We start from the raw sequence: 21,973 nt of genomic DNA on the forward strand, positions 1-21,973 counted from the left end.
GCGCCCGCGGCGGCGGCAGGCGGCGGCCCTGCCCCGCTTCCCGCTCCCGGGCGCACCTGCAGCGGGGCCGCCGCCGGACACCCCGCCATGCCGGGGGTGGGGGATGTGAGCGGGGGCTCCCTCAGAATGGGGAGAGAACCGAGTAAAACGGGCAATACCGCGGCGTGGGGTGTCCGAGAGAGAGGGATCCCGGCGCCGACCACGACCCGTGCGGGAAGGAGCGCGCCGGGCTGCGGTGCGGTGCGGGGGCGGCTCAGTGCTGTGGAACCCACTCCCCCAACAAAAGAAAGAAAGTGTGTTTTCTGTGAGGAAAAATCACGCGTTTTGGGCAGGCTGTCCGACCTCTCGCTTCTTAATGCAGCCTCAGAGCAGCCTCGGGTCCCACAGCAGCCCCTGAGGCAGGGCGGAGGGGCTCCGGGGGCCTCCGGCTTCCCCCTGTGCACTCTGAGCCCCTGCTCTAACGAAACTTATCTAAACCATCTAACAATAATGTAAATGGGTTTAATTGCCGCGTATTTAAGCCATGAAGCCGGACTGAAAAATCTGTTAAACTTGGCCTGTTCCCAAGCCATTGACACCATCCAGCTTCCCCGCGCCATGGGGGGGAATAGGGGGAAGGGGGTGCCCAGATACGTTTTGATACAGGAGTTTTCAATGTATCAGGTAAAACATCTCCCTGAACCCGGTGCTTTTAATGAACCAGCCGGTTCTTTTTGTTTGCTGCGCGTTTGCAACTTATTCAGGCAAGTTTTAGAAAGTTTGGGGTTTGGGCTTTTTTTTTTTTTTTTAACTTTCTTCGGAGCTGGAGAGTAATGCATGCAAAATATTTAGTTACAACTTATGCGAAAGGCACCGATCTGTAAAAGCATTTTCTACTTTCACAAAGGATTTTCCTGTTACTTTTGTTCCGGTCAGAAAATTAACAAAAAAAAAAAAAGGCTAAAGAAAAAAAAATACACACACACACACACACAAAAAAAAGAAAAAACTGGGGGAGAGATAAGGTCTGGAAAACAATCTGGAATTGCCAGGCTGTTGGTGGGAGCTCTGCGGGGCTGGCGTCAGGAAGTCTGCGCCGCCTTCTATTACTGTTGATCCAGCTTTGTGCAGCTGCACTCAGTACAATTAGCTTGTAGAAACAATCCTGCTGTAGGCAGCCTCTTCCCTTCAAAGTGCTTTTCTATACTGATCCCCTCACATCATGATGCTGGAAATCAAGTCACAAGCCGACCACTGTTTGGCCAACATCATCTGTAGGAATTCATTAACCTCCATCCCAGAGATGCAACAAGAGATTGTTTGTCCAGAACTAAACTTACAGCTTAATATGATGTAGCCCATACAGGAAAAAACCTGTGTCCCCATTTCTTTCTTTTCTTTTTTTTTCTTTTTTTGGTCAATAACAAGAAACACATTGTGCAGCTTTTTTCTTTTTTTTTTTTTTTTTTCTTTTTTTTTTTTTTCTTCAGGGTGTGGGGAACGAAGCTGAAACCAGGCATGAGCTGGCTCCTGCTAAAACTTTGCGATCGAACTGCTTTTTGGTTCATCGGGCTGCAGTTTCCATAGAATCAACTTATCCTCGCGATCATCTTGTTGGGTGCACTTTGCAAGCTCATTTCCCGTCTGAGTTTGCTCCGCTGCTCTCAGATGCTGCAGCTGACACATTTCCTTTCCGTGCACTTTGCACCCACCTCATCCTTGCCCAGATGCTCAGAGCTGATTGTGCCTAAAAGGGGGTTTCATCGCGCTCCGCAGCTGCCTTGGGGGAAGGCAGTTTTTTATCTTGTTTTACGTTTTATTTCCACTTTCCCCTGCTCCAGTGCTCCTCTCCATGTCATGCAGTATACCCTCCTCGTCCCCATGCCCCCAGTGCAGGAGTGCTGGCTGGCAGGGATACAGCTGCGGCCCCAAGCCCTTGGCCATACACCTTTGTGTTCTACCGATGGCTCACAGAGCGCCGGTGCTGGTCCGGGTGGAGTGGATCCAGGGGGGGACACCACTGCTGCGCACCACAGGCCGGGAAGCTGCGTGAGCAGCCCCAGAGCAGACACAGGTGACATCTTCCTGCTACAGGGGCTGCTTGTGAACAATCGTGCTGCTGGGAGCATGAGTCCTGCTTCCTGACACCCCTGGCTGCTTGTGGCTGGGCTCTACACATCCCATTGGCAGCACCGCTCGACAGTAGGGCTGGTGTCACGGCTCCTCATTTCAGGTACCTCATCTGGCTGCAAGCATGCAGCCAAGTGCACCTACCCCACTCTGAACCCCTCTGTTCTTCACAGAACACATGGATGTGTTTTCCGACCCCCTTTTCCAAACTCTGCCCTTTTCTGGGCCATGTTTGCAAATGCCATGGATCTGCCAACTGTAAGATCTTCTGTCCCCCCACTTTGCTTTGGAATAGTGTTGTTTTTTTACAGTATCATTCCCTTCACCCCCACATTTAAACATCCCTCTGCTGCTACTGCTACCTTCCCAAGCTGCATGTTGTTGGAGGCTTGGGAAGTATTGTGGCAAAACACGTATTTTCTCACTTTTTTTTCCACGTCTGGTTCTTGCCAGAAGTGCTGGACTTCAGGATAGGCAGGCCTTTGTTCTGATTCAGTTTTGACATGTGTATCATTTTGTGATTGCACTCCCAAACTACTGTTCTGCAGGAACGCCTTTTACTCAGGCTGCATTTTTTAGCACCACCCTGCAAAGAGGGGTGTTTCTACCTGAATTGTGGGGTTTTGCTGGGACATTTGTATCAAGTCCTTTGTAGGATTTCTTGTTCCTGTAAGTAGGACCAGTGCCCTCAAGGCGTTTCTATGTAAACTGCCATCTGCAAAGGGCTGTTTCTTACCTGATGCTACTTGAAGAAAACTGCCATTAAATCTTTCTGGAAGCAACATCTGTCTCTCTGGCATAGTAACTGTTCCTGGTGTGCGGTGTATTAAATCCATGTATTAACTCGTACATTTTTACTGTAAAGCAGAAACATTTATTTTTTAAGATCTTGAACTATTTTATTCATGCAAGGTCTGTGTTTTAAGTTATATAGCATGTCTTCTAGAAGTGAACCAGTTAGATGGCTCTCTATGTTATGGGATCAAACATTCACTTCTTAGTGCATAGCTTACATAGCAGATGGTTTTCATCTACCGTAGCTTTTCTAGTGATACCTTTTAATTCGTATAGGTCTGAAATGTTGCAAATTTTGCACTCCCTGGCAATTTTTCTGGACAATCTATTTAGAATAGAGCAGGAAGAGAAACCAGGCAGGAAGTTACTGGTGGTACCTCTCGTGCAATAAGGAATAAACCAAGGAATAAAAAATAGGCTGCTGCTTCTTTTTGTGGGTTATCCGGATGGTTGGGCCAGCTCCCCGCAGCCTCTGACTTTGGCCTATCTTTGATTTTTAGGTACAGCACTGTAGGAATGAGATCACAGGATGCTTGGCTTAATTTCCCTGGAAAGAGGAGGGATGGGGAATTGGATTGGTGGGAGGCTTTGAAAATCTGTTCCAGGTATGGTTTTAAACACCCCCCCCCCCTTCAAATTGTAAAATTAGTATAATTTTGAGTATAGATATGTTTGTACAGTGTGCTCTGTGTTCTAGCTCAGTAATAATATTTCATGGACATAAAGAAGAAATGGAGTCTGTAGTGAGACTGTCTTCTGATTGTTGGTGAATCTACAATCTTGGCTTCCTGTTCACTTCAGGTAGATTTCTCTCTGTTATGTATTGGAAAGCCTTGTAGCAGGCAGTGCTGATTTAGTGCTTTACCAAAGCTATTGTTATTGGTTATGTTAGGACAGGACCCACAGCATTTTCAATCCTTTTTCGCTAATATATAGAGGCAAAATTTTCTGTGGTCAGGAGAGCATAATTGCACTCAGGTTTTGGATACTGGAAGTGCAGCTTAGCAAACTATGCACCACGTCTTAAATAGATGTGCACCCTCTCGAGTCCTGCTGAACCACGTGAGTTCCAGTGAAGTTTCTTAGGCTGTTAAAACTTCGCTTTGTTATAGGCCCAGAATGAGCGTTATCTAGGTTAAGCTGACTTTCTTAGTGACTGTCACCTGCACAAACCCACCTGGGAATCACAAAACAGGTATGTGTGTGAATCTCTTGAGAGGCTTGGTCCAGGAGGTATGCTCAGATCATGCTTAAATGCACATTGACAGCATGGAGCTTAGCACAAAGCGCAGCAGCTGTAGCTGTCGGGAAGTTCAGGGAGAGAGAAAGAAAAGAGCTGCTGCTCTTTTATAAGCAATTTTTCTCCTGAGAGCACTTGCCCTGGAAGTGCTCAGATTCAATGTTCTCATCAGAGGTGATATAAACTCCCTTCTGCTTGCAAAGCACCCCTCATGACCAGAGTAGAGATAAGGCTAAGGTGGAGGACACCCACCCATCCTGTTCAAGCTTGCCATGGTAAAGATACAGATGCAAATTTCAAAGGGCCAGAGGGGTTGTAAACAAGAGGGAGCCTGACATTATAGCTTAGAGGTAAAGGCATCTCCTGAATGGCAAGAAGGTTGAATGCTGGGCCGGGCCTGGCCTGGCAGACTCACCCATTCTTGAGGGTGAGGTTTATCTCACCTTATCTCAGCTATTTGGAGGTTTGGTGTCTCTGCAGTCAGTGGGAAGAGAGAAGAGACACCTGCAAAGAGTGATTCATTCTGTGCCTGTTCAACACCTCTTTCTGGATGGAATGAATCTCCTCACTGGGGGCCAGTGTTCTCAGCAGAAGCTAGACAACTAACTTTGACCAGAAGCCTGACTTATAGATGCCAAGTGAGGTGAATTCCTTTGTAGATGACTAATTTTTCTCATTCATCATACCCCAGTTTTAGCCTTTAAAAATTTGGTATGTAATCAAAGCTGGTTAATTGAGTTCTGTCTCTGTACAATGGTCATTCCTCCCATTGGGAGGCTGGAGATGGATAGGTGGGGTGAAATGCCTTGGGATGATGTGTCTCTGAGGCCTGTAGATCCTAAAGGTCATGTGTGCCCCTAGTTCGCACTCATACATCCTTGTGCTGGATGCCTGAAACACTATGGAACTATTGCATGTCGTCATGCAAACTTGTTTTGCAGATGGTCTAAGGGACTATAGAGGCACTGCATACTTTTTTTTAAGAGAGGAGCCAGTTGCATAAAAATCTGCATAAAAAATGTCAGAAGATATAAAGAGGCTACAGCCAGGAACTTCAGAAAGCTGAAAGACTGCTTATTTAAATCAAAGAAAGTTAAGTACTATGGAAAACATTACTAAGTTTATATTGCATTTTATGCACTTGCATACCAGGAAAAATTTGTCTCTGACTTCTAAAACTGGAGATTGGATGCCTTTAAAAGTGTTACCTTTAATCCTAGCCCTGAAGAGATAAACATGTAATTTTCAGTTTCAAAAAGCTATAGTTTTTCAGTTTTGATGATGTGGAGTAATGCTGAGGCACACTATAGGATAAATCCCAAATCCATACATCATTGTTTCAACAGAGATCAGCAAAAGGTCACCCAGGCTTCTTATCAGATTGCAGGAGTGCAAGTGGGTTTTTGTGCTAGTTGAAGTTCAGTGCACATATATTCTTTGCAAACAGATGATTGCAGGAAAAGACAAGCTATGTGTTTTTATGATTTAATATTTGTCAAAGGTCAGCAAAGGGTTATGTGCAGTCATTTTGCAAAATATAGCTTGTAGAGACAGTAGTGGACAGCGAGAGTCCAGTTCGGTGGAATTAAAGTCGTACGTTCTCCTGATGGGTTTTTAGCTACAAATACAGTTGGAGATAATTCCACCACATTGTTCATGTCAATTGCTCCGTAAGGCTGAATGCCTTCGACTATTACAAAACACATGCTTCATGCTTGAGAAACCCTCTACTTCTTTTGTCAAAATACTGAAACTATATGCGCACCCAAGATGTTTAAATTTGGCAACATTAAAGTAATTGGGAATGGACTCAAAATTAAATTACTTAAGGCCTTAAGCTATTGTTTCCAGCAGAGACAAGAGGTCTGAAAACATTAAAAGGATGTGCAGACTTCTTAGAATGTTTTTGGCCAGAACAAAACAGCTGGGCTATACCTAGCTGAGGATCTCAGTTGTTCTCTGTTGAGCAGTCAGAATTTGGACTTCTTGCAGTTTCTTTATTTCCTGTCTTCTCACTCTGCTTTGTTTTTTCACTTCAATAGCAATAGTTTTGTGCTCCTTTCTTTCACAGCTCTACAGGTCTCTTGGCGCTGGAGATGGGATTTACATCACTTGACTTAAGGCATGTGTCTGGTTGATGTCTACATCTAAGCCTGTCTTTCAAGACATAGTTTACAGGCAATTGGGAAAAGAGTTGCTTCTGTAGCGACTTCTTCCTAATACAGAAATCTAAAAGACTCTAGATCTACCCCAGTACTCTCTTGACTTTGGAGTCCAGCTGTCCTTAGCCCAGCTGGCATGTGGTTTAACTAGACACCCTGGTTTTGATGTGGTCTCAAACTTCCCCAAGAGTTCTCCAGTTTTGCTTTTTTTATGTGTGTGTGACTTCACACATTTTAATTAAAAAGCTTGACAGCAGCAAGAAAATGAGTGGTGACTGATAGAGTTTCACCAAGAAGTTGTTCTGGCTGTGGTCTTGTGGAGTGCTGGGGATTTACTGGCCACAAAGTGTAATCTCTAGGCTAGATGGTCATAGCTGTAAGCTCTGTGCCTTTCTGTGACATAGTTCAGCCTGTTGTTAGATATGGTAATCTTTGATTGCAGGACTGCTTATTTGTTTGTGGCATAGATGAGACTTACACAGTGAGGCTGTTTTCTGTGGAAGCCTTGCCTTAGTTACTGTAGAAGGTATGCAAAGGGTTGTGAAAGAGGCAAGACACTCCCATAAACCAGCTGAAGGACTTAATTCAATCCATGCCTCTGCCACAAAGTTTTTTTGTGAGATGATGGACAAGTCATTTAAAGCAGACTTTTGTCAAAAGACTGTTTACCACATGGGAAGTCAATGGGAGTTGTTAAATGTCTAACATGTAATGGAAATGCCAAGCACTCTGAAGGAATGGGTCCCATTTATCACAAGCTTGGCAACCAGAACTAGAGTTATTAACCAGTATATGTTCTGGTCAGCTGTTTCACAAATGATCCCTGGTTTAAAATTAACAGTTTATGATTTAATTTTTTTTCCTTGAAAACGAAATATCTCTTCTGAGAGCAGGACAGACAGGGGGAAATGTCAGTAAATGTGGGAAATGATTCTGCAGTGACAGAAGTTCATTGTAATAAGGGGCATCCTGGTCTCCTTTCCAGAAAGCTTTTCAGGGGCCGTAGATTGCTTTCAGGTACTGCTCTCCGTCTGGGAACAAGCAGGGTAGTGCAGAGCCAGTAAGGTGGCTGTCAGGAACCAGATGGCACTGATGGAGAGGGACAGAAGGCAGATGATGGTGGCTTGGTTTGAGCATGTTAGGGCTGGAGGACCATGGAAACCACCAGTCATAGCTATATGAAGAGTTGGAGCTGGAACAAGGAAGTCTAAGGATTAAAGAGGAACAGGGGAGAGGGAGAATTAAAGTTTCAGATCTCTGTTCATTGCTTTATGTTTCTTTCATTTGAAATGACAAGTTAAAATAAGCCACACCATCCAGAAAGTGAATGCTTCTGAAGAAGTTTCCCGTATTTCTGTCTCCTGTTAGGACAACTTGTGAAGTAAACTCTGCTGATTTTAGCCCCAGCTGGGTAAATTTTGTAGCTTATGGGAGATACAGGTTCAAGACTGAGCCAGTGAGATACTTACAACCCTCACATAAGAGACACTCCAGAAGTGGTCATTTGAGACATTCACCTGGTACAGTGGAAATTCTGAGTTATGGTCTGAACTGGGAAGAATGGAATATGAGGTCTTGATTTTTGACAGGCCTTTTAAACATCAGACCACTTCTCTGAGAGCTTCCTGAGAAAATATTCAGAATACTCCTCGTGATTTTCTTCTGAAGCATGCTAGTAAGACTGCTGAAATCATGAAAAGTTTCACAAGATGGGAAAAATCATTCTTCCTGTATCTGTTTAGTATCATTTGGGGTACAAGATGTTTCAGTAGTATCCAGCATCACTTTAAAGACATATCTAATATTAAAGTGTTGATGAATATTTTGGGGTGATTGGGTCTGTTTGCAGACACAGATTATTTAGTGCAGAGTGGCCATGCTCTGCTTCAATGGTTTTGTCTTCTTTTTTTCTTTAATGTGAACTTCTACTTTGATTTCAAGTGTTTGTATAGATTCCATCAAGGAAAAAAAAATGTCATGGGAAAGTTTTAGGTGATTTTTCTGTTGTCTGGGTGTTTTTTGCTGTAACGCAGACGTTCCTTTTTTAAACCTGGTAAAGGCATTGCCATTTGGGGAGATGATACTCTCTGCTCCGTACTGAGAACAGCAACACACCTTGCAGGATTGTTTTAGGGACAATCTGCAGTGTGCCAATTGCTCTCTTTTCTGCTATTTTGGTAGTGTTTTGTGGAGTTGAGCGCATGTGTATAAGCTGCAAATGTACATTCCTGTATAGAATAGAGCAGGCTGTCTGCGTGGATCAGCTGTTATGGGGGTGGCTGTGGGTTAGACATAAAACAGGCTGTGGAAACTCCTTTGATGGAGCCTCAGTAGTCTTAATGCTTTATGCACATGGGGCCTGATGCAAATTCGGTGAAACCCAGGAAGACTTTCCCTGTCAGTTCACAGCTTTTGGATCCAGCTTCAGGTGTGCCTGTGAATGTACATGGGGATGTAGCTGTTAGTTGGGTAGTATAGCAGTTGCCTGTGAGAGCGGAATCTGGTTTCACTGCTCTGGGTTGGCAAGTGAATTTTATCTAAAGCTTTCCACTTGCATGTAGCCAGCCTGCTCAGGTTCTAAATAGATTCTGCCCTCAGACTGTAAAGAACAAGATAATCACTTTATGTTATGTACTTGAGAGCTAAATTATTTTAAAAGTCTGAAATTAGCAGATGAGGAGGAATTTATTTGCCAAATGCATTTAGAAGCAGCTTGGGAAACCTGTCAGAGACCAGCTTGAACTGCTTAACTAGTGGTTGTTCAACTTAATAGTTCTCAAGCATGCTTACAGTATGAGGGAGACCAAAATAAAATCCCAGGATACATGGGTTTTTCTTCCAGACAGCAAAAAATGCCATCAATTTACAAACCAGATAGCTGAAGAGGAAAACCTGCACCTAACCTCCATTACATCCTCCGTGCTTCAAGCAAAAAAGAACCTTGCTCTTTTTTTGGACTCTCTTCACCCATTATTTGCAGTTCTATTAACTCAGCACATTGCTGAACGTGACCTTTGCTCTGCTAGCAATGCCAGCCTTTACCATGTGTTAGTCCTTTTCCCACCCAGATATCTTCATGCTTTCCTGCATCCTATCCTCCATGCTTGGAACAAAGGTCTGGAAAATTCTGTCCAGCCGTTCTCCTTCAAATTACTCCTTAAGATGCACTTTGACCCTGATGCCTGTGGGGCATTGCTGATTATAGCTAGGCCGAGTGGAAGTTAAATTGTTTTCTAGGCAGCCTATATGAAAACATGCTCACGTTATTTCTGCTGTGGTTTTGCTGTCAAGCCCTTTCCTGCTGGGGAGGACAAGGCCATAATGCCAGTTTAGTAATCACCAGCTGTCATTGGCAGCTGACGTAGACAAGAGCTCTCAGCTCTGCTGGTTGTTACCTTCCTTCTCCTTCCATCACAGCTCTACCAGATTGCTTTTAGCCACCATGCTTCTTTCATTCTTCATGACTCTTGCACATCTGTGAATTTAGTTCCCTTGCCTCGCTAGGGGACTGATGCAGAGTCCACCCTTTCAGAATATGTTAACGCATCTTGGCTTCAAGCATCAAAGGTCTGTTTCTTGGGGGGTGGCTTTCTTGCATGTGGAGCTGAAGGTCTTAACCCTTCAGGGTAGCAGGAGGGCTTCCTTCGTAGTTGCTATTACTTGCCTAACTGCTCATGGAAAGGGCAGGGGTCCTAGCTAATCAGAGCTTCAGACAAGCAATTCTTCACATTGTTTTAGGGTTTTTAATTAAAACTGTAGGCTCCAGCATCATGTGGCAGAGAGCCAGTATCAGGCATCTGACAATAGGCTTCACCATCTACCAACAATGAGGGAATTCCTCAGCGTATGCTCCAGAGGCTTCTGAAATGCTGTGAACGGGTGAGATTGCTGTTTGCAAAGCACCCTGCAACATTCAGCCTTGCAGGTCTGCTGATTTTTAAATTATATAAACAAAACCCTATAAGCCCCCCATAGCACAAAGATACTGACTTCTGTTTATACTGTCCAGATCACAGATGCTGAGCATGAACGCACGAACAGTCCTTTTGTATGGGGTTTGACACTTTCTGTGCCTGTCTGCACTGTTTTTTAATACACAGAATCCCTGATTCTCCACTGCCTTGCACCCTGTCTATTCATTCTCACCCCTGTGAAGTGAGGGTAAAACACTATCAAAACAAAATGGTACCATTTTGCATGTTTTCCACTCAGTTTGTACAGGTGTAAATAACTACAGAAAGAATGGGGCAGAGCAGAACCTGACCCGCAGTCTGTCTCTCAGTGCGTCAGGGGTCCTGAAGTGGGGGGATGACAGAACAAACACAAGCTGTTACCTTGCCATTTTTGCTAATGTTTTAAAATCAGGCAGCTTGTGAGGATGACAGATGCAGAAGTCAGGCAGTTCTTAGTTCCTATAGTCCTCACGTGATGTCTTCTCCTAGAGCGATAGGAGTGTTACCCATGGCATGGATAAGTGCTTAGGTTAGCTGGTATAAGAGCAGAGTTACCAACACGAATTGTCTTTCTGAGTTGTTTAGCTATTGCACTTAGTACTGGAGAAAGAAAAATCCATTGTTATTTCTCCTGTTTGTTACATTACCTTTGCTTTTATAAACCTTTTTAGTGGAGAATGAGCTCTTCAAGCTGTGGTAAGCCTGCTGCTTTGTTTCCTGGGTCTTGGACATGAACAGCACTCAGGTTTTTAATTTATATGTTCGGGTTTTTTTTGTATTTGCTATTATAGCAACAGAATATTGTGCTCATCTTAACTCGTTTTCTGTCATCCTCATACTGCCTGACACAACTCTGCAGGTAAGGACTGAAGCATTCTTCCAAAAAATAGTAGCTCTTTCTCATCGTTCTCTTTGCACAAAGCCCAGCTCTCTGACACCTTCCTTGCTTTCCTGGTCATCACATTTGAGCATCTTAGCCCAAGTGCCTTTTTTTTACCAGAATTTAAGTTTATTTTTGACTTCTTGATAAGATATCACTATTATCCCATTCCAGGCCGCAGCCTGCCCCAGCTTTCTTTTTGCTCATCTGATTTTTTTTTACTTCCAAAAATCCTGTCCAGTTACTCCTTCATCTGATGCTGTTGCCCACTCTGAATGCTAGTTTTAGGCTGCCTGTGTGCTTGCAATGAACAGGTTTATCACCTTAGTGGTACTTGCAGGCAGGAAGTAAAGCTTCATGAGAAGGGCTGTATCTTTTGCAGTGCCTTCTGTAATCAGTGTGCTAGCACTGCTCTGTGCTGTACTTCAGATAACCTTCAAGATGTTGCCTAGTGCTGTTTTTAAGCATTGTTTCTAGAAGGGGGAATAACAAAGCAGATGATGTTGTGGCCACAAAACAGAGATATGATGCATTTCACCAGAAATCTAATGTTAGATTGCACCAGAAAAATCCACGCTTCCTTAAAAAAAATGTAAATAAATCCAGCTCTGCACAGATAAATACTGGCAAAATCTGAATTTGGTGAAGTTACGTATGCTGCTGTAGTAGGCAGGAATAATGGACAGAAGTTAAAGTCTTTTGAAATCAGAACAGTAAATATTTTTGCATCTCTTGAATTGAAAGCTCACCATTGCATTAACATACCCACTCATTTTAGAAACTATGTGAATTTTCATGACTCATTTCAGTGCTGTGTAACTGTTTGTATGCAAACGTGACGCAAACATTCTCACAGTAACACACTTTTACCCTCCCACTGGAGTTCATGTATGAACAGGAGTGGTAGTGTTCCTTCTCCTTACAAACCTTTCCTTTCCTAAGTACAGTCTTGTGCCTTCCTTTTTCACGTTTATGGTAACATTTGAAGAAATACTTCTGCCTAGAATTTCAGAGTTGCTTTAAAATGGAAAGCCTCAAAAACAGAAATGAAAAAGCACTTCATATCAAAAAGCATTTCTGTTAAAATGATGCGTTTTCACATCTAAATGTGACATGTTTGAAAGGGACCAACTTGCATAAAAAAAAATGGAAGCTCTGTCCTGAGAACAGGCATGAGAAGGTTCACCTGAAAGGTAACGTGTCCATCAATGCATGCAGAGACTTAAAATGAAATTGCCATCTCAACCATAGCTAGAACAAACACAGCTGATGAATAAATGTATATTGGCTAGAATAAATGCAAAGCATAATGCCAGATGTGGACAGTGTAGAGTGTGGAAAGACAATAAACTGAGTAAACATCAAATGAAGGATTAGCCTTAATTGTGAGGAATCAGTTTCAATGAGAAACAGAACTGGGGATCTCTTTTGCACAAAAGCAGTTGAGGTAATTTTTCTAGCTAGACAAGAAGCTGCCTGATCTGTCACTGCTTTCCCATTTGAGGCTTATCAGCAACAACCTGCTGCATATAGCATACAGTTCAAAGGCTGCTTTTACTCCTGAATATCTCCAGCAGGGTCATAGGCTTTACTGCCCAGAAAACTGGTTTACAAGTTTTTTCTGGTTTTCTAGAATGCACCGTTCTATTCTCCGTAAGCATCCAGAAGACCTCCTGCAGCAGCATCCACTGCAGTGCAATCACACAGTGTCAGTCTTTGTCAGTGGCAGGAATTATGTTATATTTCAGTGTCTCACAAAGTCCAGATGATTATAGTGAAGTCTTCCAGAGTTACTCGTTCAAAAGTTGAGACACTTCATACAGATGTGTTGACTCCCTGTGTTTGTGTGCTTCTGAAAATGTTTAGGCTTTCCAGACTCTTAGAAAGATTTCCAGTCATTTTTCTACTAAAGTAACCCCTGAAAATATAGAACAATTATAAAGGTTGAGTGTGCGTTGGACGTTCATCCCCCTCAAACCACCAAAACTATGGTGACTCTTCTGCTGTCTCTCAGAGGTCTACTATGTCCCATGAAACTTAAGAAAGATGTGTCTTAAAATCTCCTTACATATTTTTGTGCAGCATTTTTAATAAGTAAGCATGGGATTCACCTCAGATTAAACCACCAGCATTCAGAGGCTTGATCTAGCTGTAGGAGTCCAGCACTATTGGAAGTACTCAGTTCTCCCATCTGGACTCCAGCTGCTACTCCATATTGGTAAAGGAGTCACATACCTGGAGTGCCATCCTTGCCAGTCCTGCATGGATTTCTTGTACACCCGATTGCTCTTCAGGTGACAAAAACAAATAGTCAGCAGACATCAACGTCTACTCGGTGCACTCAAGAGTTGTCTCCAGAGAATGTCTGCTTCTGGTGTTGCTGCTACCTGGCACAGGTACCCAGGCTCTGTTGTGGTTGTAATTAACATGGCCAAATCAGTTAAATGCGAGTGAACTCGAGTATCTCCTTGTTGACACGCCTCTGACTGTTAGTTGTGTGGTCAGTTGAGTCCAACTGACGTTTCTAAGGTGACATGAAACTAAGTAAGTTGCAAAAGAAATAAACTGTAAAGAAGAGAAAGTAGGGGCTTGGTGCCTGATCCATCTGTGAGTTCCAGACTGATGGATAACCTGCTGATGTGAAGATCACTGCAGGATCAGGTCTTACGAAGGAAGCACCCCATCTTCTCTTAATGACAGCATCATTAATCGTGCAGGTATATAGAGCTCTTAAATTAATAGTGCAACAGATTGTTCCTGCTACACATAACGAGCAGTTCAATGTAACAGCTACAGCTAAAATACTTGCAAGTTTGTGAACTTCAAAGCAAACTTTGCTTCTTTCTGAAGAGTCTTACAACCAACTAAGCATATTTTCTTTCACCTCATCTTTAAAGAAATTACAAAAGAATATATACAGCAGGCCTAAAATTCCTGCCAGTCCTTCATCTTGGTTTTCTTGGCATATTGGAAAGGAATCTGGATGCTGAAATTTACTGTTAATGAGTACTTAATTTTATGGCTGTGTTCTTGTTCTGTGCACTCATGCTTGTCTGAACTGCTGATGCTCTTATGGAGGGCCAAAAAAGATACCTAGAAGATAACTGCTAAAGTAACCAGTGCTATATTCTACTCCTTTGATTTTTTTATTTTTTTTTGAAAGTGTGGGTGGTCATTAATTGAGCTACATTTCTTTATTGAGTTATATATCTATTGATTATAATGCTACAAGTTATCTGAAGTCTTGATTTCAAGAGTTAGACAAGCATGGGAAAAATAGGTCTCCTATGGTTCGTGATGGATTAAATGTAGAGGCAGCAAATATTAGGGAACTGTTGGTCAACACGAACAAAAGCTGCAGGTAGTAGTTGGATTGGAAACAGTGATGCCATGAGGTGTACCTAAACCCAAATGTCAAGTAGAAAGCAGGAATGTGAAGAAATGGCAAGGACAGCAACTCAAGAGTGGAACAGATGAGGAGAAGCTGGAAAGACATGGCTAGAAATGAAAAACCAAACAAACCAAACCCCACCAGCAGTAGGCAGGAAGGATGAAAAGAAGTGAGATAAAAAATAGAAATGATGTACGCTTACTGCTAATTTACAGGAATCACTGACTGTTGTTGGAAGCTGGACTAAAAGCAAGGGAGGTGAAAAGAGGGAGGACTCTGTGAGGGGAGAGTAAAAGAACATGTCTGTCCTTTGAAAGAAGAAGGCAAAGATTTCTGCTGGTTTCATCAGAGCGGAATTGAACTCTGTGAGCCATGGAGGAAAAAAAAAATCAATGTTTTAGTCTTCTTGTGGTCCTAATATTGCACATGTGATTCATATATTGTTTTACATTCTGTAAATTGAGTGTTTATACCTGGGAGGAATTGCAGGTCTGAAGACCCTGCAGTGTCTTTCCTTACTCCTTCACTGGTAACAGCAGCAGAGTCTCCTCCAGACTTTGTGCTTTTGTACCTCAAATCCCAGCTACTTCTATCTGGGAAAATGTTCCAGCCTGTGTGCCTGTTAACTTGTGTCCCCTTCTGAGGGCCTGGCAAAGCTGGTTCTCATGTTGCATATTTTTTCCAGCTCATTAGTAAAACTGGATTTCACCAGTAAAACTGATCAACTTGCCATACCAAATCCCTGAGTAGGTGAGAAGTAGACACAGGGTGGGATGCTCTGAGGAAGGCTTCTGCCTTCCTTTACAAACTCCTGTGAGTCTGATTCCAATCAAAATTATGTTTTCATTTATTCTCATTCATTACAACTCTAATAAGTGTAATAGAGGAGCAAAATGGCTCTAACTCCTGGGAGAAAGGCAAGGGAATTTTTTTCCTGTCTCATGTAGTGCCACTAAATCAAGCACCCCATACTTACGGGAGTGCAAGAAGGAGCTGGAATACAGGTTTCCACCTGCAAATAGAGGTCTGGTTGACTGAGAAGACAGATTTTCCTCTTCATTTCTTCCTCAGCCTCTCATGATTAGAGCAGTGCTACATGTGAGCACAGCTGAGCAGCTCTGACCATGGCATAAACACCATTTTGATGAGGTGCCAGCATCCCGCTTCAAACCAGTTGTCTTTCCCTCCATCAGTTACCTTTGGCATACATCTCCAAGGGTTTATAGCTAGGTAGCTGACAGGCAGATAACTACATTGCAATCTCAGAATATTAGGTGTAGTATTGTAAATAGATTGTGTGAGCTGTTCATGGAGGTGAATGTTTGTATATTGGGTTAAAAGACTTTCAAGCACAATTGTATTGTGCTTCAGTAGTAGCCTGTAGGAAGAAACAAGCAGGGTGATGCATAATACCTAGATAATAGATAAGCGATCCCTTTGCAAATATTGGGGAGGCAGTTATAACACAATGCCATACATCCACGCCCCAGGCTGCATTTAAACAGCTATTCTGCCTGAGTCAGGAATAAAGAGGTCTAAAGTGCACTGACAGGTTAAAAAGCTTTCCAAGAAAGGGTGAGACCAATTGTCAGTAGGCGTCCCAGATGCAGGGAATGCCCAGCTTGTTAGCATCTGTCCTCAGAGACTTGGAGCAAGTGCATCTTCCTCACTAGCACTGAGGATTTGCCTCCACTGCCCCCTGCCCTCTGCTGCTCCTGGTGTTTGTCAACATCTCAGCTCTTTGCTGTGCAGGAGAGCTTGGTTTTGACAACTTGGGAACTCTGCTGCCTGCAGAGGAGGAGACATATGGCACTGTGGAGAAGGCACATATGATTTTTTGAGGATGCTGATAACATTTCCGCTTCGTAACTGCCTGGTATCAAAGGGCATGTGGAAAACTTTGGTAGAAACCATCCATTTGGTTGGTGCACAAGGCTGCCACAGCAGCCTGCTGCAGTAGGATTTACTAACCAGGACTTGAAACTTGGTCGGGCTTTGCTCTCAGTTCCACATTTTTGTTGCAGCAATTGTTTTTCCAAGGCTGAGTTATCACTTCACAGGACAGGGTCCTGTCTCAATTCAGAGGGACCAGAGAAGCCTGTAGGTAGCTTTTATTGTATTCGTGTTTGCTCTGTCTGTCCTGCTTGAACAGTTAACATCGTGTTCGGTGGTAGAAACTTTAACTTGAAAGCTAAAGCATGGACAAATGGAGTAGGCTCTGACAGCAGCTGTTTTTCATGGATAGGTAAAACATAGTCATTGTGGGAAGGGTATTCTTTTGCATAATCTACTATAGAAGTTCCATATGTTTTTTTCTTTGCAATGTTTCTTTGCAGATGTTATTTCTTCTTGCATTTCTTTCTATTTCTATACAAACAGATTGATTCTTTTTCCCAAATTGCCCTAAGTATTTTAAGGATGTTATACACACTCATCAGGTGCTTCTTTATTCTTCACAGGACTGTTGTCGTGCATCCCAGGACAAATTTGGTTGCGCCCGGGGTGATGTTTCTGAGTAACTGTGCAGGTGAAGCTGTCACTGTGCCTTGCAGCTGTCCGTAATTAAACGTACGGAAGGAATAGCCTCAGACCTGAAGTTTTGTATCCTTAAATATAACAGACTTAAAGATGTCAGGATTAAAGATGTTTGTTTGGCTAGTCCCACTAATAGTGGATACTTCTGAGTTAATTCACCCATGAAAAGCACATATCTACCAGTGTTTTTTTGGTGCTCCTTTTCCAAGTGAACGATAAATACACTAAAGAATCATGCTGATGCACCTTACTTCACTATGCACAGACAACAATACTTTTTCCCAGGAACTAATTCAGCACGGATGTTGTCACCTAGCTATAATACAGCATCTAGTTGAGGTACCAGTGACTATATCCCACATCTCCCAGGGGGTTGTCCCATACCCATTTGGAGCTCTCCCATAAGACAACCATTAATTGTTGCTCACTAATAGTGTGTCTTTTGTTACCGGAGACACTATGAAATATTTGTCTTGGATAAGAATAAGAAATCTCACAGTTTCTGCTCCAAAGCTGTTCCTGGTTCTCTATGACTTGATCTTATGCTCCATCTACCTTTAGACAGCTTTACTGTGAATAGTAGGTCCATGTTTGCTGCCAGTTTTGGCTGAGCAGTCCTGCAGTCATTGTTTAAGTAGAAGGAATGCTGAGCTCTAGGATCTGAGTGGTGGCTCAGTGACATGCACAGGATGTAAAAAAGAGCTTGGGATTGGCACTAACTGGATTAGACCAAGGTCCAGCTGCCCAAGTGTTCTGTCCCCAGGAGAAACAAGATATTATTTAGGGAGACCATACCAGCCTGGCCACTTTCTTCAGTCCATTCCCCTTGGCTTTTCTAGCACTCAGAGCAGCTGTATTAGGTACGTTAGGAAGTGTAGCCCTGCTTAGCCATTTCAGTGTCTGTTTCTGGACTTCTGGTCCATTAAGTTCTCTCTTTTATTTTTTTGTGATCCTACAGATGCAGTTGCCCTCCACAGCCTTCTGTATGAGCAAGTTCCAGAAGTTCAATAGGTGCAGTTGGATGCGTGTTGTACTAGAGTGCAGGAGGGGGGATCATCTGTGCCATATCTTTCTGCTTTCCAATACAAAATGCCGCAGTCTTGACTCACACAGAAAAAAAGTATTGGGATATATGTGGACCAGAACCTGAATAAATATTGACAAGCCATCTCAAAAAGCTACACTAACTGTGAGTAACTAACTGTTCTCTTTAGTCATTATATGCTAACTTTGGACATATACGTCTATAATGATACCTGGTTTCATATGTCGTAGTTGTCGAAGTACGTTATTACTATGAGAAAGATGTAGTATTCCAATAAAGCAACCTTGTGCTGTCATATCAAGGCAGTATCTACATATTCATTGCAGATGGCATATTACAGAAATAATCTTTTTCATATTTATTCTTTATCAAATATTGAACTGTTGCTGTTCAAGCAAAGTTCAGATCCATACATCTCATGAAGTGAAGGAAACTGTTAGCTAGAACATAGTTGCCCTTAACACAGTTTCACTTTAGCAGTTTTTCATATTGATGGATTTACTGTTTTGTGGTTAAAGAATTTTTCATGCTGGAATATTTCTAAACCCATTTTCTGATAGAGATCAGAAAAATGGAAGTTTCTTGTACATCGCTACTTTGGACAGCTCTGTATGGAGAAAAATAAAGGTAGTAGGTATAAATTAAAAGGGGGTGAAATAATCTGAGCTGCAAAAAGAAGAGAGCAAGTTTATTTTATTTCCTTGGTTATGTAGGAGTCTTGTTAACCAGTATGTAATGCATAGTCGTGTAATAAAACATGCTAGACATTAAAAGGCAAAAACCCAGTTCACAGATGTTGTAACGTTATGAGATAATTTTAGGGAGTGAATGGGGTGAAAAGGCTGGATTTGTTAGAGAGGAAAATACCTATGGAGGCCTTTTCTGTGAGCAATACCATGACTTCATTACCATGTCAATTCTGGGAAAAGGCTCTGATTTAACACAGCAGTTGGCTGGATCCATATGGAGCTGATGAACCTCTGAATGAATAGTGAATGGAAAAACTGCTGGAATCTGCCTTCAGCTTTGTTCCCAGGATGACCAATGTAAAAGGCCTAAGAGCAATACTGCACAGATGGTGTAAAAGAGGTAAGAAATCTGCAGGGTTTAGTTTACTTTTTCTTATCCTGCACTGTTTGGGTTTTATTTTTTTAACTATATTTGAGTTCCTCCAACTCCATTTGCTTCAAAGCCTTTACTCACAAAAAAATGTAAAAAAAAAAGGGAAGCTTTGGGAAATGAAATTAATTCAAAAAACATATGTAGCAGTAAGCATTTACATAAAAATACAATTTAAAATGTTGAATTTTGTACGGTATAGAAGTAATTGAAAGCATAATTATGAAATCCTGAAAAAAAAAAAAAGCTAGTTAAAAGTTTAACAAAGAACTTTGGAATTGCTTCTTCAATTCACCCTATGTTGTGGGAATATGCAGATGTTCACATTTACACAGTCATGTATGTCCACTAGGGTTACATGCTTTTATAGTCTGAAGCATCATCACAAGTGCCAATACAGTAAATCAAAAGACTCTCTGGCATTATCTAGTTTCCTTTCTGGCTTTAAAAGTTAGAACAGATGTCACAAGAGAGGACAAAATGGATTTTACCCACCGAGAGGAGCTTTTCTTGCCATCATTAATAGGAGGCTCCTTGAAATGCTAATGTACACAGTTTGTGTTGCCGGGTTTGCATAGAGATGGTGGGAAACAGCTCTGATCCCAACAAAACCTTTTGTTATTAATCAAGAAAATCTGCTCTTCTGAAACAGCAAAGCACTGAAATGGTGTGGCTACTTGCAATGCAGAGATCTCTATAGCAATCTCCAATGAACAAAAATGTAATAAAAACTGTTCAGCAGTTCTACGAGATACGGCACATGTAGCAATTTATTTGCAGTGATTTTGCATACACCTCCTTTGTCATTTCAGCATGGGTATTTACAGTGGAAAGACTACACCGTTTCTCTATTTTTTCTGAATCTCCACTCTTTAAATTCATGTTTCATTTCATAGCAAATCTAAAAAGCAAGCTTGAAGCAGAAAGAACTTTGAAAAGCAAGCTTCTCTTCTTGAAAACAATTATCACGGAGCATGAGTTTCTGTTTGATTTGATGTTAATACCATGTAAGATATTTTTGCTTCGTTAGAGTATAGGATTATGAGATCTTGTGAGCCCTTTGTGAGTACAAACATACTCTGCAATATTAGACCTGGTATGCTCCTCCTGTTGTAAAGGGGACTTAATTTTCAGTAGTCTTTAATAGAAGAGGTTCAGACCCTGATGTTGTTTTGAGACATATGACCTTTATTTTTAAGAAATACCAGTGCAATTAAATCACAAAGTACTAACTGCTGTCAGGCATTCATTGCCTTGTATAGGATGCCTCAGCAGAAGCCTTCTTTCCGAAAAGTTATCTGGAGTATCAATTAAAGCCAAAAATTCAAGGAAAGCCTGAATTAAAATGTAAATTCTTTGCTTGCTATTACTCATCACTGAAATCTCTGGCCCAGCCTCTGATCAGAGTTACATTAAATTCCCTATCAATTTATTGTACAGCAGTTCCACAACACATTAATGTGTCTTTTCACAGATTCATTGTGCTGAGACTTCAATATATGGGCACAAGAGAATGAATTAGGGATGAAGCATTAGCTCAGAGTTTAAGCCTCTTTTAATTTCCTTGCCTCTATGGATGTAAAGCAGATACTTAACAGTTTGCATTGCCATAGATTATTGCACTTTAATTTGTATTTTGTTTCTTTTTAATGATGATAATAAGCAGATAGTAAAAATAAATAAAAATAACTTGTTATACTAATGCAAGATGTTTGAGATGACCATCGCTTAGTTATGGGATAATACAGCATACACAGTAAATTTTAAAAGGGGAATGTTTATTTGTTCATAGCTTTGTCTGATACAAATTTGGTAAAGCCAAGGAAAGAAATGGGTGGGATAAGAGGGGATGGGGAGCTTATGTGAAGACAAAAAAAAAAAAGAGTGAAACATCACTATTACATCTCTGTGGATCTGTTTCAGTAGTAGGAAGTACTGTAACAACTAAGCAGGGAAGAAGCAAGCTGTAAGAACAACTTTGAAATCAGAGGTGCCTTTGGAATTGTGAGAGGTCTATAGATGAAATGACCAAGGCTAACTAGATGCTTCCTACAAAAGCATTATCTGCTTGCTAAGTTTTGTTGTGTAGGATTTTTCCCAGTGTTTATTCTGTTAATTTTACAGTTAAGCATTCCATTTCATGTAAGCTGCATTTCAGAGGGGTCCGAAGTGCCTGTATGCCTGTAACAAAGGGTCTCCACCTCTGCTGCTGAAAACAAGACCTTGCTGCTCCTATGAGTGTGGCCTGATTAACTCGTATGAGGCTGCACTGAAAATCCCAGTTTGCAAGGAGGGGGTACTGTTCATCCAAAATAACAAGCAGCAACAACAAAAAATCCTACCGAGTGTGCTTAGTGGGACCTGCTAAGGCTTTTGTCAGGGACTAACAACTTTGACCTCACTGTCCAATCCCTCAGTGTAGAGGTAAGGATGAAGACTGTTCTTGAGAAAAATCTTGATAAGGAGGGCTGAACTATCCTGTGTCAACAAAATAACCTGCAAACCCCTTGTCTTAATAGCACTGATAAAGTCATTGAACAGAACCATATTTCAGGCATGTTGTCCTATGTAAGAAAGACTGTTGTCTACCTGTAAAGTTTCAGTGATTTAACAAAAGGAGTTTTTATCAGACATACTATATACTTAAAATTACTTCATAACTTTGCAGAAGCTCAAGTGTATAGGTTTTAACCAGACTGGAAACCTACAGCTTAGCTTGTGTTGCTAAATTATGAGCTATACTG

General features: G+C 41.9%; 1 long non-coding RNA gene across 1 annotated transcript; it reads left to right on the forward strand.

Annotated features, from left to right (window-relative positions):
* The first annotated feature begins 269 nt into the window (after nt 1–269).
* On the forward strand, nt 270–20,885 carry LOC133212862 (uncharacterized). Its single transcript, XR_009725630.1, has 3 exons — nt 270–663; nt 2,765–2,910; nt 18,024–20,885. It is a non-coding gene; the product is annotated as an uncharacterized LOC133212862 (long non-coding RNA).
* Nucleotides 20,886–21,973: the final 1,088 nt, after the last annotated feature.

The sequence above is a fragment of the Neopsephotus bourkii genome, unplaced genomic scaffold (assembly GCF_033783945.1).
Source record: "Neopsephotus bourkii isolate Nb327-2 ecotype Australia unplaced genomic scaffold, CSIRO-AGI_Nbou_v1 NB_74, whole genome shotgun sequence".
In the NCBI taxonomy this organism is placed as follows: Eukaryota; Metazoa; Chordata; class Aves; order Psittaciformes; family Psittacidae; genus Neopsephotus; species Neopsephotus bourkii.